The sequence below is a fragment of the Mustelus asterias genome, chromosome 1 (assembly GCF_964213995.1).
Source record: "Mustelus asterias chromosome 1, sMusAst1.hap1.1, whole genome shotgun sequence".
In the NCBI taxonomy this organism is placed as follows: Eukaryota; Metazoa; Chordata; class Chondrichthyes; order Carcharhiniformes; family Triakidae; genus Mustelus; species Mustelus asterias.
The window spans coordinates 90,315,706-90,336,455 of NC_135801.1; the positions used below are offsets into that span (position 1 = coordinate 90,315,706).

Genomic DNA, 20,750 nt, shown 5'->3' on the forward strand with positions numbered 1-20,750 from the left:
ATAACTTGAATGCTGTGGTTTTGATACACCTGTTTCAAAGGAGGTCACATTGATGAGATTGGAAGATTATTACTGAACAACACACACCCATATGGTGACTTTAATGCAAGACAAATACCCCAGGGGCCTTTGTACTTAATTGTTTCAAAACAAGATGCCAGGGAAGGAGGCAGAGATGGGGGTGGAGAGACATAAGGAGGGGTAACTAAGGGGACAACTGAGAGGTGAACATACAAAGGAAGAGAGAAAAACAGGGAGACAATAAGAGAATGAGATCAAGAAAAAAGACGAAGAAAAACAGAAAGGAGGGATCTGGACCTAGTTGAAGAGCTCTGTCACCATTGGCAAGACAAAGGAATTTGGGATGCACAATAGCCAGAGTCAGAAAGGTATTCTGGGGAGGGGAAGGGGAGGACTTATACAAGGCTGAAGGAGGTTGCAGAAATAGAAAGATGGCAGGATACCTCTAAAATGCAGATCAGTCTCCAACGACATTGTCAAGTGACAAACTGCTATTTATACCCAAGGTCCAAACAGGAAATCAATGGCAGTTTCTCTGCCATGTCAAAGATGCCTGGTATCGAAGAGAGCACTAAAATAGAGTTTTATAATTTTGTTCAAATTTCCATGTATGGCAGGTGGAGTAGCAGCACCTCCTTGTCCCACAAGGTAGCACTTGAGCTTGCCTGGCTCCGGATTTCCACTCTCACCCAAGTATGATTTCTGTGCCGAGCCCTTCACATGCATTCACCTTGTGCTGGGGCCATTCCTAAAAATCCCAGCCATGACCTCCAAGCAAGCAGATGTTATTAACTCGGCAGCTGCTTCTGATCAAGCCCCCACCCCCCAGCTGTTTAGGTCAGGATGTCAACAGGAAATATTTTAATAGGGCACAGCTATTATAATCATCCCAATCTCCCTGTTCATGCCCGTGGAACCTAATAATATCCCAAAATCAGTCAGCAGCTCATTTGATCTTGTTCAATCCCAAGAGTAAGTGCTGATTTCAAAATGTACGTAGGCTATCTGACACTTCTGTTCAGTCTAGAAGAATGACTTTGAGCTTCTGTTTACCTGTCTTTTTAACTATCTGTCCATTTTCATCGTCCTTCCACTCTGACCTCACTTACATTGATCCGGTCAAACTGAAATAAATTTTAAATGACGGTAATGGTTGCTTGCTTTCCTCCAGCCCCCTCGATCCCATTGTTTTTCCTGAGTCTTGCTCATAAACTGTTAAATCTATAACTCTTTCCAGTTGATGGAAGTTCATTGATCTGACATGTTTGAGAATATAAAAAAAATAATAGACGGCTTAAGCGATATGGCTCCTCAAAACAATCTGATCCATCAGTCAATAAGGTCATGACTGAACTTCCACTTTCCACCCTCCTTTCACCATATCTCTGGATTGCCTCTGCACCAAGAATCTATTGCCCATACGTACAAATTAGGAGCAGCAGGAGGCCATTCGGCTCCTCAAGCCTGCTCCACCATTCAATAAGATCATGGCTGATCCGATTGCAGTCTGAACACCACTTTCCTTCTTGCCCCTTATACTCTTTGACTCCCTTGTCAATCAAAAATCTAGCTCACTCAGTCTTAACAATATTCAATGACCCTGCCTCCACCATTCTCTGGGAGAAGAGTGCTCCACAGATTCATGACTCTCAGAAAAAAAAATTCTCCTCATCTCTGTCTTAAATAGGAGGCCGCTTTTTTTAAACTTAGGCCCGAGATCTAATTTCTCCCACAAGGAAAAATGTCCGCTCGGCATCCACTCTGTCAAGTCCCCTCAGGATTTTATATGTTTCAATAAGATCACCTCTCATTCATCTGAATTCCAATGGATACAGGTCCAACCTTTCCTCAAAGGGCAACCCCCTCATTCCAGGAATGAGTCGAGTGAATCTTCCCTGAACTGCTACTAATGCAATTATGTCCTAGCTTATAAAAGGAGACCAAAATACACCACACTCATCAAATCCAAAAAAACTATAGCAAAATATCTCTACTTTTATATTCCATTCCGCTTGCAATAAACAATATTCCATTTGCCTTCCTAATCACTTGGCGTACCTATATAACCTCACGTGATTCATGCATCAGGCCCACACATTCTCTGCACCCGAGTTCTGCAATCTCACCCATCTTCCTGATAAAGTGGACAACCTCACATTTTCCCACATTATACTCTATCTGCCAAATTTTTGCCTACTCGCTTATCTATATTCCTTTGAAAACTCATGTCCAGTTCACAACTTACTTTCCTACTGAGCTTGGTGTCATCAGCAAATTTAGCAACGATACATTCGGAACCTTCATCCAAGTCATTAATATAGACCGTAAACACTTGAGGTCCTAGCACTGATTCCTTTGATGCTGTACTCGATACATCTTGCCAACCCAAAAATTAACAAATTATGCCAACTCTCTTTTTGCTGTTCGCCAACCAATCCTCTATCCATACTAATTTCCAACCCTCTAAACAAGAGTTCTTATTTTATGTAGTAAGCTTTGACGTGGCACCTTGTCAAATGCCTCTGGAAATCTAAGTACAGTACAGGTTCACCTTTATCCACATTGCTTGTTACTTCCTCAAAGAACTGTAAAATGTTAGTCAAACATGATTCACTTTCACAATACCATGTTGACTCTGCCTGATTACATTGAGATTTTCTAAGTAGCCTGCTATAACCTTCTTAATTATAGATTCCAGCATTTTCCTCATGTTACGTTCCCAGCTGATGTTATTACTGGTCATTCAGGTCCGAATGTGGACCCCGGCTCAATGGATTGGAACTTTTGTTTGGTTTAGAGACCTGAATAAACAGGACTGCCAATTAACATTTAACGAATGAATAAAACATTTAGTAAATAAGATTAACTATTGTTATGGTTCAGGTCAGAAACTCCCAAGTATTTTATGGAGCCCGCCTGGATCATACGTTTCGCATCTTGAATTTGGCTCCGATAAGTCTGAGATGTTTCACTTCAGGTATGATTCAAATGAGCCACTAGGGATTTTTTAATCAAACAAAGTTTATTTAAGAATATCGTTAACATGTATAGTAAGAAAATTAGCAAGAACTTTTTTCAATTACAAACAAGAAACAAAACAACTACTATAATGTATAACCCTTAACAAATATATCTAATGTGTTCCAATCAAACCAATACCAGAGACAAAAACATAGCAAAAACTAACGCTCACATTCGTTTTTGGACTTGAGATGTTTGGATGAAGTCTGCAGTTCTCTGGATAGACTCAAACTCAGTTTGAAGTCAGAACAGCTTCCCAAAACACCAGGGATTCTAGGCAAGCCATCAACAGCCAATTCCCCCCTTCAGAAAGATCCTGCTTTTAGCTAACCAGCAGGATTTCCAAAACCAGGAAGAGAGGGAGGGAGAGCGTGGGCAAGAGAGCGTGAAAAAGAGACTTCTTTTCAGCTTGATGCCCCTTTCAAAACTAAAACTCAACCTAAACAGCAGCTCAAACTGAAAACAAAAGAACTCCTGTCACCTGACCTGCCAACCAGGTTCTCTCCTAATAATTCAGAGTCATAAACATCCCAGTAAAAATAAACAAACTCCTATTTAAGCAGCAAAAAAAAAAGAGCAGAATACATGACTAAAAGAAAAACTCTTCTTAAAGGTACACTAAGTCACACTGTAATACATTACTTCTTCAGGCCAACTATTTCTTAACAGGGTTACTCAGGTTTTAAGGATAACACAAGCTACAAAAGTAACACTATACTCTAATGCTCGAAGTACACAGTCCAAATAAACCAATGGGTGAGAGGTAGTCACACACCACACCCTGAAACCATGTGACAGATGCCGCCTACAACAAAATGAAGCATGATATTACAACTGGCATTTTAAATTCACTAACCACAAGTAAAACATGAAAGCCTAATTATGAAAAATCTTTACACTATAAACTAATAATCAGGACCTGGTTAGAAATAACTCAAAATATAATCAGTGCTGAACAAATTGACAAATTATTAATCTTGGGCACTGGAACCATTATAGTCATCGAAGGGAATGAAAACAAATGATCAAGCCAACAGTTCTAAATTTACAGCTCCAACAGTTTTGTACTTAATAAAGATGGTTTACTATGATCATAAATTGTCTTGTACAATAAATATGCAGCTAAAGAGAGCAACACCATCAGTGATTGAAGTTTACCTGATGTATTCATCTGCAACACTCAAAGGAATAGAGGAACAGTGCACAGACCAAGCTCCACAAGATGCAGAAATAACAGCACGCTACATTATCTTGCACAAGCTCTCAAAAGGTATTTTTGAACAGTGAAGAAAGCCCTTTCCAGTTAGATAATGTATTTCAGGAAACACAAATCGGTTACATAAAGTCAAGTATCATCTTTTCATATTCCACAGAGCACTCTACCTGAATCTGTCAGGTTAAGTCCAGAGCAGCAGTTCATAATCATCTCTTCCATCTCCAGATGCAAGTGATCTCAGCAGAAGGGTGGAATGTGATTTTTCTGCAATGTTGAGAATGTGTAACAGAGGGCTGTACAATATCAGGAGAGTCACTCAAGCTCCCTGAGCTGGGATCAAAGTGGCACTTGTGACAGAATGGAATGGCAGAGATAAAAATCTCTTCCATAAATGAAAGAACAAAGTATCTCTCAGGGGGCAACATCCCTTGCACAGCATAACCTAGAACTACAACAATTCATCAAACTTCACTCGACAGCCATTTGTGAAGAAAATGACGGTGCATTTCCTGACTTTGTGCTCAATTAAGCCTATTCTGCTGCTCTGAATTTGTAATTAACATATTGATTTCTCCATTGAGCACATGATCCATGAAGCCACACTGTGCAACTAAAGCTGCAGAGCATGAAGTGGACCCAGAGTATAAATGAATATTTCAAAAAAAAAAGAGACATGCAATAAGTGGTCTCAGAATAGGTTTTTTAAAAGCATACTTCAAATAATTTATTTGATGTCAAGTAAGCTATCTGAACACAAAGCCTTAAATTACTCTTCTCTCTTTCACTCTCTGAAATGCAGTCTTTGAAGGAATGTGGCCTGGGGCTCCATACTGTCTATAATTACTCTGGTGTGGAAAATGACAGGCAACAACTTACAATTCTCTGCTTGTAGGTGTTGAACAATGGGATTACATTGACCTTTACTAAACTGTACATGTCAGGAGTGAATTCAGTTTTATTGTTCACATCTACTTCAATTAGCACATGACACTCAGATCAACCAAAAGGTTCGAACATTTCCATTTGTTTTTGTCTCCCACTCAGTTAAAAAGGAGCTTGTATTACTATTGATGAAAGGATGGAATCGAAGAGAAAGCAATCGAGAAATCTGAGAATTTTAGATGCTGGACACAAGAAACCTGAAATTCCTTGAGAAACAGGAAATCCAGTGGCTACAATGCTGTCCAAGCCCTGATTCTGTTCCAAATCCCAAGAAATGAATTATTTGCAAAGAGAAACAGGTGAATACAATTGAAGAGGCAACGAGAAAAATGCTTGTTATTCCAAGATGTAACTTAAACCTCTTGTCATTACAAAACATTAACAAGTACAATGTTTGGAAGGTAATGTAATAATTGCATCTGATTTTAATCTTCATTGAGATTGGACAAATTGGCAAAGATAGCCTGGAGGATGAGTCATAGGTTGTATCCAGGACATTTGTTTTCAAACAATACATTCCGAAACCAACGAAGGAGTAGGCTCTTTTAGACCTGGTAATGTGACAGCATTAATTAATGATCTCACAGTAAAGGATCCTCTGGGCAAGAGTGATCATATCATCATAGAATTTCATATTCAGTTTTAGGGTGAGAATTGTGGGTCTGAAGCCAGAGTCTTAAACTTAATTAAAGACAATTGCAAGGGACTAAGGAATAACTCAGAACAAAGATCTATTCCACTGAGGAAAAATGAATATGAGAAGGATGCACCATCCAGGACTAACTAAGGAAGTTAAAGATAGTATAAATTGAAATAAAAGACATGCAATGCTGAGTGTAGGCCAGAAGATTGGAAAATTTTAGAAACCAGTAAAGATTGACTTAAAAAAATACAGAGGAAAAAATTGGGAATATGAAAAAAAGCGACAAATATAAAAACTGATAATAAAAGCTTCTACAAATAGTTACAATCCCAGCTGATGTTAATACTGGAGAAGTACGATCCAGACAGTGAAACCTGGCACATTAGATCCCATGGAGGGAAGTTACTATACAAATTCACAGGAGTCTAACTAACTTTTAACACAAAGAATAAAATATTTAAGTATTGCTAACAAAAGAGACACGTCAAAGCTTTTTGTCTTGCCCTCATTAGGACACGTCGCAAAAAAGCAGTATAAAAGGAAAGAACAACAATTTATCCTGTATGAGAAGAAAACAGTAATTGGTTGGCAAGTGGGCTCTGATTGCTAGAGCCATTGCCGTGGAGAATGTGGCAGTTAATGGTGATTGACAGATAACTGCCAATCATTGTTTGAAATTTAAATCAGGCAGCTTGACTCTGATTGGTCAAGGTGTTGCCTTGACCAATGAATCAGTGAATGACTCACTATGTTTAGCTGAAACAGGCACAATGTACATGTTCTTTCTGTTCTTAAATTGGTTGTCAGTGTAATTTGTCACACACTGAGGATTATTTCGCCAATGTTGCCCAATCACTAACTAGTCTATGAATTTTTGCTTTCTGTTACCTTTCTTTCTTAAACATAGGTGTTACATTTGTTGTTTTCTGAGCTGGTGGGACCTTTCCGGAATCCATGGAATTTTGGAAGATTACAGCCATCTACTATCGGTGCAGGCACTTGTTTTAAAACCCTTGGATGTATGTTATCAGGTCCTGGGAATTTGCTAACATGTGGTCCTGTTAGTTTTCCAAGTGTTTTTTTTTCTTGTAGTATTGTTTTAACTTCCTCCTTTTTGCTTCTTGATCTTTTGCTATTCTCAGGATGCTTTGTGTGTTTTCTACTGTGAAGCCAGATGCTAAATAATTGTTCGAAGTCTCTGCCATCTCCTTGTTTCCCATAATTAAGTCTCACCCTCCAAGGGACCAGTTAGTTTAATATCCATAAGAAACTAGTATAACATTTGGAAAATCTTGATAAAAATCAAGCATAGTCAGCATGGTTATGATAGGGAAAGTGTTTGCCAAATCATGCGGGTTTTTTAAAATAGTTCATTGGGTGTGGACATCACTGGTTTGACCAACATTTGTTGCACCATCATGGTTAGAGGATTGACTAACTAATAGGAAACAATCGGGATAATTGGGCCATTTTCAGATTGGGAAATTGTAACTAGTAGAGAGCCTCAGGGTTCCATGCTGGGGCCTCAACCATCGGCAATCTATATCAGTGACTACTTTGTAGCCAGATTGATGATACAAAGATGGTGAAAGAATAAATTGGGATGAGGATACAAAGAGTCTGTAATGGGATAGAAGTTATGTGGGTGGCCAAATAATTGGCTGATGAAGTATAACGTGGGAAAATGTGAGGTTGCCAATGAAATCTGGCAGGAAGAATAGCGAAACAAAATAGTATTTAAATGGTGCGAGATTGCAGAATGCTGCATTCCAGAGATCTGGGTGTCCTGGTACATGAATCACAAATGCTAGCATGCAAGTGCAGCAAGTCATTAGGAAGATATATGGAATGTTGGCCTTTATTGCAAGGTGGACGGTGTACGGGAGTTGGAAAGTCTTGCTAAAACCTGAGATCACATTGAGTACAGTTTGTTCTTATTTAAGGAGGGATAGACTTGCACTGGAGGCAGGTTAAAGAGAATTAATTCAGCCAACTCCTGGGATGAAGGAGTTTGTCTTAGGGGGGCGGAGGGGGGGGGGAAGGTTGAGCAGGCTGGGCCTTTACTCATTGGAGTTCTGAAAAATGAGAGGTGATCTTATTGAAATATGGGATTCTAAGGGGGCTTGGCAGTTGATGCAGAGTGAATGCTCATCCTTGTGGGGTAATCTAGAACTAGAAAGCAGAGTTTCAAAATAATGGGTCTCCCATTTAAGACAGAGATGAAGAGGACCTTCTTCTCTCAGAAGTTCATTACTCTTTTCCCAAGAGAGTAGTGGAGGCTGGATCATTGAATATATTCAAAGCAGATTTTTAACTGATAGTCAAGAGTTAAAGGAGGCAGACAGGAAAGTGGATTATTTTTAAAATTTACACATACATGGGATGTGGGCATTATTGGCTCGGCCAGTATTTATTCCCATCTCGAATTGCTCTGGAGAAAGTGATGGTAAGCTGCAATCTGTGTGGTGTTGATAAATCACATTGGTGTTCCTTCATTGCCGCTGGATCAAAATTAATGCAGTTGTCAATGGGAACGAGTTAGATCCTCTCTTATTGGTGATGACCTTTGTTTGGCACCTGTGTCCAATGACTTGCCACTTATTTGCCTAGCCGGAATGTTATCCAGGTTTTGGAGATGAACAGTTTTAGTATCTGCTGCCTGATGATTTCACATCCCTACTTCTGACCTCATGATGGAAGAAAGGTCATTGATGAAGCAGTTGAAGATGTTTGGGCCTAGGACATTACCTTGAGGAACTCCTGCAACGATGTCTAGGGATTGAAATGATTGACCTCCAATAACCACAAGCATCCTCTCCTTTGCACTAGGTGTGACTCCAACCAGTGGAGAGATTTCCCTGACTCCCATAGAGTTCAGTTTTGCTCGGGCTCCTTGATGCCACATCCAGTCAAATGCTGCCTTGATGTCAAGGGCAGTAACCCTTACCTCACCTCTGTAATTCAGCTCTTTTGTCCATGTTTGGACCAAAGTTGTAATGAGGTCAAGAGCAGAGTGGCCCAACATCAGCAAGTGCCACTTGATAGCAGTGTCAACAACACCTTCCATTGCTTTACTGATGATCTAGACGACATCGATAGGGCAGGAGTTGGCCAGATTAAATGTGGTCTGCCTTTAATGGACAGTTCAAACTTGGTCAATTTCCATATTGCTGGATAAATTCCAATGTGGTAGCTGTACTGGAATAGTTTGGCTTAGGGCACGGGTAGTTCTGGAGCACAAGTCTTCAATATTTTTGCTCGAATGTTGTCAGGGCCCATAGCCTTTGCAGAATCCAGTGTATTCAGCCATTCTTTGAGATCACATGGAGTGAATCGAATTGGCTGAAAACTGACATCTGTGATGCTGGGGACTTCCAGAGGAGACCAAGATAGATCAACAACCCAGTACTTCTGGCTGAAAATGGCTGCAAATGTTTCTGCCTTGTCTATTACACCGAGGTGCTGGGCTTCCACATCGCAGAGAGTGGGGATATTTGTGGAGCCTCCTCCTCTAATTAGCTGTGAATGTTGGATGACAATTAAACAACTGGACGTAGGAGAACTGCCGAGCTTAGTTCTGCAGTCCTCCTATGGGATCGCTTACCTCAATTGCATGATGCTTACACTAGTTGGCCTGCAATAGTCCTGTTGTAGCTTCACTAGGTTAACGCCTCATTTTTAGGTATGTCATGCTAATGCTCCTAAAAATAATTAACTGGTTTCTCTCACTTACTGTACAGCAAAGACCAACTGCATTTACCATTAACATCAGTTACCAGCCCCTTTCAAAAAAAAAATCAGATCTCTTGAAGGCATTACTCATAACAATTTATAGGAAATAAAAGAAACTAACTAATAAGTCTATTCAGCTAAAACTGTGCACACTTTTAGGAAACCATTATGTAGATGATGGAGAGCATTTTATCTTTAGCTTTTGGACAATGAGAAACTAAAGTCATTCTGATCACAAATTTGTGATAAAGAAAATAAATAAACTCAATTGCTATAATACCACTAGGAGGAAAGTAATACGGAACTTTTTCAAATAAGAATAATTTGGCCTTCTTAAAGATAAGAGAGCTAGGAGAATGGAAGAGGAATACATCTCAGGGAAATTTTGACTCTCAGAAAATGTGGTATCCAGCATAAAAAGTTACAGATAATCAACAATATCCCACATTTAGTTGGATGTGGTGAATATTTAGAATCTGATTGATTTATTTTGATTACTTAACCACATTTCCAGCATGCTAACATAATGCATATGATGCCAATTTTTTTTTTAAAGTTGCATTCTTGAGAAAAATGCTGCCACTTTAATTCCTCTTCATCTCTTGATTCAAATACATCAGTAATTACACAAATGTTAAATTTGATGAGATGAAGATAACCATTACTTCTCTTACTGGCTTAGAAACCCAGAGTGTGTGATGGGAAAAATCTATTTAAAATCACTATTAAAAGCCCCAACTCCCACTGCCAGGCTGAAAACTGAATAGTTCCTGCTCATTTAAGGATTGGAATTGGAATTGGAAATAATTAAAACTGTTCCAAGTTTTAAAATGTCAAACATCATCTTGGAAATTACAAGCCTGTCTGCTAGATATCTAGAGGCGGCACGGTAGCACAGTGGTTAGCACTGCTGCTTCACAGCTCCAGGGACCTGGGTTCGATACCCGGCTTGGGTCACTGTCTGTGTGGAGTTTGCACATTCTTCTCGTGTCTGTGTGGATTTCCTCCCACAGTCCAAAGATGTGCGGGTTAGGTTGATTGGCCATGCTAAAATTGCCCCTTAGTGTCCTGGGATGCATAGATTAGTGGGTAAAATATGTAGGGATACGGGGGATTGTGTGGGTGCAGACTCGATGTCCTGGGTGGGATTGTGGTCGGTGCAGACTCGATGGGCCGAATGGCCTCTTTCTGTACTGTAAGGTTTCTATGATTTCTTCTATGGAATGGAATTCTAGACCACTTAACAGGAGTGAATGGAATAATTTGCAGTGACATAAATTTATGGAGAATATTTCACCAACAAATTTAAGAGTTTCCTGAATAATTGGTAAATCATGCTAATGCAATGGTTATTGCATACCGTGAATTTTAAATAAAATCATATTTAAAGTCAAAGGTTTGAGTACAAAGGTTGTGAAATAGTTTCTAAATTACTTAATGCATAAGAGAGAAGTGATCACTAACAATAACTGTGGACAGTTGATCCTTCTGGAGTACCTTATAAATCAGATCCATGACTTCTGATGCAGAGTCATATTTATAAATGATCACAATTAACATTTTATAGAACTAAATCTGCAGATTATAACATTCCTCTAGGAAAACTTGATAATTTGGGGAAAGACAAAATTTTAAAAATTTGCAAATGACTCTAAAATAGAATTTAGTGCATCATAAGAAAGGCAGTGTGTTGTAAATGAGTACTCTCCCTCTCTTCATGCAGAGTGTCTTCATTGTCTGAGGACTGCTAATCACAGCTTATGTCATATTATCACTTTGGGACAAATTGGGAATGCAGGCTTCAGAACAATTTCAGCTAGTACAGGGACTGAACACACACCGTTGGCATTATTCTGCATCACACACTAGATATCTAGCCAATTGAACTAACTGACTCTGTGCTCTATGAGCTGTTCCCAAGGACACACTAATACAAACTTCAACTGCTGCTGAAAGGCCATCAGCTCAATGAAACGTGCTCTTCAGTATGCCTGAAACATGCTGGTTTTCCAGTGCAAAGAACTGTTCACAACCAAATGATGCAGACTGATGCATTCAAAGGTCCAGTGCGATACAGTGAGACACACTGTTTGGGGCAGTTGCTGCAAAGACCACACTCGAGAGTCCATGACCCTCCTGCCATAGTATATGGAGGTGCCACAATGCGTGCAAAACTCCTCGGACTGTACATTTAAAATGAAACATACAATCTAAATATAACTTGCGTCACAAAGAGCAGATTTCTGCCACACATTACTTCGGGGTATACTGAACTTTTAAAGGAAAACCTGTGTTTTTAAAGAAGATATACAAGCAAAGACACTGGGCCAAAGGTGACACAATGTAAAGTGACCACTTTCCGGAAAATTGCAAAATTTGCAAATTCCTATGTGAATTACAGTTGACCAAATGGGAGGGAATGGAATGTTGTACCTGAAAGATGTCATGGTCTTCTTCAAACAGAAACTTGAAAGGGAGATAGGAAAGATGCAGATGACTGAACTTTAAATTTCCTCTGGTTGGATTGACAAAATATTGATTTGTATGTCTCAGAAGTCATCCCAAAAAGTCAATCTCCTGTTGGCTTATATCTCAGTCTGGGATGAAAGAATATGGTTTTTGAGTGAGAGTCATAATTTTATCCCTCCCAGAATACACAGAGGAAAGAAAAAAATCAGTGGAAAAGCTGGTCTGCTGGGGTTGGTGAAAAACCAGACACCAACCCCCCGCAACGTTCAGGGCAAGGACCCCTCTCTCTGTTGCAGGAGAGAAAGAGCATCAGAAGCCACACTCGAAAGAAAAATCGGACAGCCTCTTCAGCTATCCTGTCAAACCAAGTGTGTCCAGCTAAGTGCAAAACTGTCAAAGTCAGCTCTACCAGAATGACCCAACTTATCGGCTGCAACGTACTACTAGCTACATATCACAGACAAACCAAAGTCTAATTTGTACATTTTTTAAACTTTTATTTGGACTCTTAACTTTTCATTTCTGATCAGTGTGTGTGCATTACATTTTTCGTAGTTAGTAAAACCCAAGGGAAACAAATAAACTTACTCTTTCTTTAGCTCAAGAAAGCCTGGTAAATTGGCTCCTTCTAAAAAAAATACATTTGGACTGGGAAAAGGTATACACAGGGGAAGAGATCCCATTTAAAATTAACCTTATGATCAATCGAGGGGGTTGAATAAAGAAGGGGAGCCAAGTCATTCCTCTTCACGCGGAAGGATCGGGGCCTCATTTAGGAAATTAACAAATTAGGGAACCTCATCTGGGGATTGGTCATAACACCAGTAATTGCATGTGTAATGAGGCACCTCAGAGTGCCACATAATGTATTGAAAGAAATTGCACTATATTGTATTTTAGGATATGTAAAGCTTTGTTTGCACACCATACTATCAGCTTAAACAAATAATTACATCAATAGCAATGATCTTACAATTTACCAACAAGAAACTTGGCATGATCTAATTCCAGACTGAAACAGCATATTATAGCGATTTTATAAACAAACTGTAAAAAATGTTTATTTCCCAAAATAAAGAAATGTTATGCAAGTCAGTCTGCAACAAAACAAATACCTTTTTAAAACTTGTACTGTAATTTGAAGTATTTTTCTCCAAATAACTTCTGAAATGAACCTACAAGAATAAAGTGGAAATGTATTCTCTGCTGACATCACTGAATCTGGATTTTGCTTGAAACCATCTATAACCATGCCCAAAGTAACTACACTACTTAAACTATTGTTGTCATTTATTTCCTTTCCTTCAAGTAGGAATGCTGTTTTACACAAAAGGTTTAGAACTCTGGTAATAAATAGAATTGGCCTAGATTTTGCAGTCAGCAGCAAAGTCACTGTCGACCTCAATGAAAGCTGACCACCAATTTAGTAGGTGCTGTAGCATCCATTTCCTCCATGACCACGTTATTTAATTCTAGAACCATTGATAGAGATCTCTGGCATTGATGAACAGTGAGGTCATCAAGCAGATTGAGCAACCAATTAGACCAAAGAATTTTCACATAACAAACCAAGAAGTTAAAAGCACTGATTATATTTCACTTTTTAAATTATTTTACAGCAAGTGAAATAAAGATAGAGGCATATAAAGGGGATTAAAGGGGAATCTCGAAAATCATAAACAAACTGTAATCAAGGGATTTGCTTTAAGATTATATATTTTCTTTAATCATGGAATGGAGGGAATGACATTTCAGATTCTAAAATTAGTTGCCAGGGCTAGAGAGGTTGTTCACAGTAATTGTGACTTAGTATACCATCAAAGGATAATGAAAGAGATAGAAAGTAAGATGAAGCAAAAAATGGTGTGTATAACTGGCTTCAGGTTAATACAAGTCCGAACCCAGCAGAACATAAAAAGTTCAGAAGGGAAGTAAAAAAAGAGAAGCAAAGAGGGAATTTCAGAGGAGGCTGGAGGCTACATAAAGGGTATCGAAAAGAATACTATACACATATAAATTGTAAAAGAGTGGTAAAAGGGGTGAGACCATTGAGGCACAGAGCATAGCTAAGGCACCAAATGGCTACTCTGTATCTTTTTCTACCAAGGAAGATGATGCTGTCACAGTCATAATGAAAGAGGTAATTGAGATGCTGGATGCGTTAAGAATTGAAAGAGGAGGTAATAGAAAGGCTGATAGTTGGAAAAATATCACCAGGTCCATATCAGATGTGTCCGACAATACTGAGGAAAGAAAGAGTGGAAATTAGGGAAGCTTTGGCAATAATATTCCAATATTTTTTGGACACAAGGGCAATGCCAGAGGGCAGAAAAATTGCAAATGTTACATCCTTGTTCAGAAAGGGGTATAAGGATAAGCCCGGGAACTACAGGCCAATCAATTTAACTGAAGTGGCAGGAGAAGTTTTTGAAATAATTATCTGGGACAAAATGAATAGTCACTTGAACAAGGCAAATTGTGTTTAATTAATTTGCTGGATTATTTGATGAGCAAGAGAGAAGATTAATAAAGTGTGCATTAACTTACAAAAGGCATTTGATAACTGCCATATAACAGGCTTGGCAGCAAAGTCGAAGCCCGTGGAATAAAAGGGACAGTGGCAGCATGAATATGAAGTTCACTGAAAAGAAACAAAAGAGTAGTGAACAGTTGTTTTATGAACTGGAGGAAGATATACAGTGATATTACCAGAGGGGTCAGTCCTTGGACCAGTACCTTTCTTGATCTCCATTCATGAGCTAGACACGTGTGTGCAGGGAACAGTTTCAAAATTTGCAGGCGATATAAAACATTGTGAACTGAGTGTAGGGCAGTGACAGACTTCAAGGAGAACATAGAGATGCTGGTGGAATGCTGGTGGCAGATGAAATTTAACGCAGAGAAGTATAAAGTAATACACTTTTGTAGTAAGAGCAAGCTCAGGCAAAAGGAAAAAGAATACAATTCCACAAGGGGCACAGAAGTCAAGGGCCTGGGGCATATGTGCAAAATTGTTGCAAGCAGCGGGGCAAGTTGAGAAAGTGGTTAAAATGGCGTACAGGATCCTGGGATTTATATTTGGGGTTAAAAAACACTGGTTCAGTGTCATGTTGAACATAACGTCCATTGCTCCATTAAAGAAGGTGCAGAAAGATTTACAAGAATGGTTCCTGGGATGAGGGAGTTCCGTTATGTGGACAGATTGGAGAACCTGGTAGTCTTTCATGACTACATTGTTAATAGGGGATTTGACAGAGGTATGCAGCTTCGAGGAAACATGCATTCAGTAAGGTTTATTTTTCAATGAGAATAGTGCATAAAAAGCTGAAGTTACAACAAATCAATGATTCTATATCGATTGTACATAAACAAATGTACAGCTGACTCGTAATCCTCAAGATACATTAGACAAATATTTTAACAGCATTTCCAGGATTTTGCATCACTGACCAGACTAAATTAAGCAAATCTACTCATTCCCATATAACCCTCTGGGGAAAAAGACAGTACACACCTTGTCACTGCCTGCATTTTATAAAGTTGAATGTGCTATTAAACAACAGCAATTTATATTTATATGATGCCCTTTAACATAATAAAATATCCCATGGGCAGTTATAATCAAAATATGCACCAAGCCACGCAACAAGATTTTAGGTCAGATGACCAAAAGCTTGGTTAAAGATATAGGGGCAAATCTCCCAGCCCACTGTGCTGCTCATGTAGCGCAGTGGGCTGAGAAACATCAGCAGGGCCATTTCGCGGGCTTCCCTCTGGGCATCATGGCCTCCGCACGTTTCCAGGACCAAGAGTTTCACCATAATCAGCTCTGCGAGCAAATCACACTAGACCAATCTGCACAGAGTGTCGGCGATTCATTCTGGAAATCACTCTTTAAAAAACCAGCAGAATTTACTCCCATCTTCCTGCAAGTTGGGAACTTGGAATTTTTTTTGGGGAATCCTGGCCATAGTTTTTAAAGGAGTGTCGTGAAGGAGAAAAGAGACTGAGAACTTGAGAAGTTTAAAGGAGGGAGTTCCAAAGCTTAGGGCCTAAACAACCAAAGGACCAGACACCAAATTAAGGCAGTTAAAATCAGGACTGGTCAACAGACCAGAGTCAGAGGAGGCAGGTGTCTTAGAGGATTATGAGGCTGGGGGAAATTACAGATATAGGTAGGGGTGAGGTCATGACGAGATGAGAATTTCAAAAACAAGACATTACTTGACTAGAAACAATGTAGGTCAATGAACAGAGGGGTGATGGGGCAACTGGACATGGTGCAAGTTAAGACATGGATGGCGTCAAGTTTATAGAGGATGGAATGCGGGACAGCAGCCAGGAATGTGTTGCAGCAGTCAAGCCTAGGGATAACAAAAGCATGAATGAGGATTTCAGCAACACACAAACTGAGACAACAGTGAAATCAGGCAATATTATAGACATGGAAATAATCATAGCGATGGTGCAAAATTTCAGTTTGAAGCTCATCTCAGGTCTAAATGTGACACCGAGGTTGCAAAAAGACTGGCTTAATCGCAGAAAGTTATCAGGGACATGGACCGAGTCCATGACTAGGCAACAGAGTTTGAAGTGGGGACCAAAAACATTATGTTAACCTTCCCGATATTCGACTGGAGAAAATTTGTACTCATCCAGTCGTGGATTTTGGATAAACGGTCTGATAATATAACAATGAAAGAGTCAAAGGTGGTGAGATAGAGTTGAGTGCTAGCAGAATACATGTGAAAGTTAACACTGCTTTCAGATAATGACACTAAGAGGTAGCATGTTGAAGAGAAATAGGAGAGGTCCAAGAATACATCCTTAGGAACACCAGAGGTAATGATTTGGGATCAGGAAGAGAAGCCAATGCAAATATGGTCCAGAAAACTAAAAGACATTACCGCAACAATAAAAGTTTCAACTGTCCCATGTTTAAGTAGGAGCAATCAATAACTTATGAATACTTAGATTTGGTAACAAAATAACTACAGTTTTAGAAAGAAAAATATTTGTGGACTTCAAAAGAATGCTTTTATGTACTGTTTTTAAACAAGTATGCTTGTGGTAATTATTTTCCTACAGAAAGACTCAGAATTTTCAATAATTTTACAAGTTTAATGTACACTATTCTACATAGCAAAGCTTTCCAACAGTTAATCAATTCCAAATAGTCAGTTACATTCATTCATAACAACTAACACTCTTCTAGTTAAGCATATGTTCAGTGATGTGCTAATATGAAGAATGAGTATCAGTTAACCAGGATTATTATTTTCAGTAGACACCAGTTATCCTTGTAATGAACCATAGGACAAGGGTAGCCTTCAATGTTTCATTATTAATACAACAGCAGAAAAAATATCACATTAGAACTGGAAGGTTTAAACCAGCAGTACAATTTCAAAACATGTTAAGCCAGGTAAATTACAAATTTGACTTTAGTTAATCATTACAACCTCAATCTATGAACAACATATTCATCGCAAGCACACACATTTCAAATTTGCTAATAACTTTTTCCAAAAGCGACACTTAGTCAATATCTTCCATAAGATTTCCCTGGAAAAAAATGGATTATGCAGAATATAAGTGTTTCCATGTCAAGATTTTAGCTTGCACTTATACTGCAACTTTTAACATCAGGTTTCTACTTAGCACTAGATATCTGACCTGAGGAAACCAATCAGATTTAAAATGCTCCAGTCCCACAATAATGTGAATGACTCTTAACTGTCCTCTGAAGTCACCCAGCCAATCATTCAGTTATATCAAAACACTATCAGAGTGGATCAAATAGAAGATCCACTATCAAATTCTCAGGGCAACTCACCACAGACAGTAAGTGCACAGCTTGTCAATAATGCCCCACAAACCAAGAACAAAAAGAAAATACTAAGACTCTTTGCAATTGTGAAGGGGAGCCCATAACAAAATTAGTATCACCCAGTCTTTTAGGTACCAACTGGAATCAACAATTGGGGACAGATGTCTCTAGTACTGTATTGTCATGGATTGCCTCCTTTTACAAGAAATTTGTGAATATTTTCTTCATGAGTTGCTCCATTAACTAAAGGTGTGCTTATTAAAGTGGGAATCCCCTAAGATGGGGATTCTCGATATATTCCTGGGTAGCGAGGTGGTCCACACTGCTGGGGTCTACATGCCTTTCTTCCAGCACAATCCCAGGTCAAGGGTTTCTTTTTCTCTTAACACATTTTCTATGTTTTTAATTAATCTCAGACAGGTTTCCCAAGCTTCAGAGATCCCAACAACGACTGAATCCATAAGATTTACAGCACTGCTTGTGGGCCAGGAAAAACAGGACTACCTCCCCAGCCCAACAGCATAGCTACTTCCACGATGTTACCCCCATCTTTCTCTTAATCCCGACCTTCCACTAGTTCCATTCTTTCCCATGATGATCTTTCACCCCATCACCACAATATTTGCCCCTAGCACGATCATTCTCTCTGCCATGTACAATATTTCCCTTTCTCCCCACGCTCCTAAACTGCACCCTTGTGCTGCAGACTTTCCCAGCAGTCAGCCTGTCAGTCAGGTTAGTTGCCGTACAAGAAATCTTCAATTAATATCTGCAGAACGTCCAGGAAACCCACACTTCAGGGTCCTTTACTTCACTCCAAACGCGCCATTCTGTAAACATTGAGGCCATTAACTCTTGTTTCTCACTCCACGGATGCTGCCCAACCTGCTGACTGTTGCTAGCATTTGCTGTTTTGATTTCAGATTTTCAGCATCCGCAGTATTTTCTTTTAGGTTAAGAAACAGCTTGGTGGCAGCAAGTTTTTAAAAAAAAGTTAAGGCAAAAGTTAAAAATCCAAGAGTTCTGTGCATTAAGGGTTGCACTCATAGATTTCTGCCCAAGAGAGGGCTCACTTTACAGTAAAACGAACCAAACCTGAGAATCATTTTTTTAAAAAGCTTGTCATATTTTTCTAAAGTACCTCTAATAAAGAATTATAAATAACTGGGGGGGGGGGGGGGGAAGACACCCAAAGGTTGAATCCAAAAAATGTAAACATTCGAAGTGAGCTCCAAAGTTTTCGCTGGAGAAATTCGTTCTGCATTTGGTGCCGTTAACTTAAGCAATGGAAAGCTTTAACTCCTCAGAAGGTGGTCACATACCTCCAGCTCAGCAGAAGTCTAAGGAATGCATTGATTTAAACAGAGTAACACCCTATGCTGATACAATTGACAAGGAGTGTTACTGATGCAGACATTGCCCTATTTCACACACTGGAAGTTGCAGAGGCTTTGGAACTTTGTGTCGATCGGGGAGCAGCTCGCGAGCGTGAGGAGGAGCAGCTGGTTCCCCTCCCGGTCAGGCTGCAAACTGGGGGGGAATCTACCAGAGGCAGGCCCGGGGATAAGCCTGGGTGTGGATTTAATCAGCTGACCGTATGTGCTGCACGGCTGACCTCCGCAAGTTTCACTCAATCCCTGAGCTGACCCTCCCCGCCCTGCGCCAGGCGGAGGCTGCATCATTCAAACTCACACCTTTAGCTGCAGCTCACCGCGAATCGCTCACCGCCCCCTTTTGTTTTTACCTTTGCTCCTTCTCCCCGGCCGGGCCTTTCCCTCACTGACAGGCTGGGATCGATCACCTGGCGGCCGGAGAGCAGCTGATTGACAGCACTGCCGGGGGCGCGCCAGAGAGGCAGGGGCATCCAGGGCCAGCGCGCACTCAGTGCACACACACACACACACATATATATACACAGATTAACACACAGATATACACAATACAGATACAGGTTAATGCTCAACATATAAACAAGGTTTACACATCCAACGACCAACTGTCTCCACTTTCAGGACATTGTCCCTTATTTTAACTATTTGTCCCATGTCCCTCTTTTGTCCCATATTTCGAAGACAGCCTGCGAGGGAATGACCCTCCAGGATGGGTTTCTCTATTTTGACTGGATTGCAAGTGAGTGAGCAGAACAGAGATTATAACGTTGTGACACAGCAAGATAAGTTACATTTGTAGTTGTCAATGCTATTGTGGTCCCAACTCGCTGACTCCAATCCCTTTCATTTTGAACTCCCCTCATCCCACAATCAAAGTGTCCCTTATTTCATAAGAGCAGTTCACCCTGACTGCCCCATCTCTTTCATTGTCTCTGTGTCTCCCATATCATTCTGTCATGTCTACCTTGTTGTCTTGTCCCTTTATCTTACTAACTGTGTTTTTGCGTCTTTCTGCCTCCCAGTTTGTCCATTTTCCTCTGACTTCTGTTTACCTGACTCTCCCTCTTTACCTATTTCTTTAAGGTGTTGGTCTTTGATTGTGTGTCTTCCTCTGCTTTTCACCCAATGCCTTCCTGTTTGTCTCTTTTTCCCTCTGTCTCTCTGTGACTTTTCTCTGGCTATTTCCCTGATTATTTGTTTCAGTCTCTGTGTCCGACTATTTCATTTCTCTGCCTTTGTCTCTTACTGTCTACCTGTCTAACTTTATCCTATTATGCTTTCCCTCTATCTGCCTTTAGGAAGGCGGTGGTGCATTCATATTGTCGCTGGACTAGTAATCCAGAGATCCAGGTTAGTCTGGGGACCTGGGTTTGAATCCCACCACAACAGATGGTGGAATTTAAACTCAATCAAACATCTAGAATTAAAAGTCAAATGATGACCATGAAACAATTATAAAAACACAACTGGTCCCTTTAAGGAAAG

At 39.8% G+C, this 20,750-nt stretch overlaps 1 protein-coding gene across 11 annotated transcripts in view; it reads right to left on the reverse strand.

Annotated features, from left to right (window-relative positions):
- LOC144495152 (LIM domain-binding protein 2) overlaps positions 1-19,734 on the reverse strand; it is a 454,000-nt gene extending 434,266 nt beyond the window's left edge. For 9 of the 11 annotated variants that reach the window (XM_078215160.1, XM_078215243.1, XM_078215206.1 and 6 more), the window contains exon 1: positions 19,619-19,734. The gene's annotated coding sequence lies outside the window, so the exon portion shown is untranslated. Of the gene's footprint in view, positions 1-12,008; positions 12,067-17,544; positions 17,576-19,618 lie in introns of those variants that run through there. The other 2 variants (XM_078215132.1, XM_078215141.1) reach the window with 2 other exon arrangements.
- Between the last annotated feature and the right edge of the window lie 1,016 nt (positions 19,735-20,750).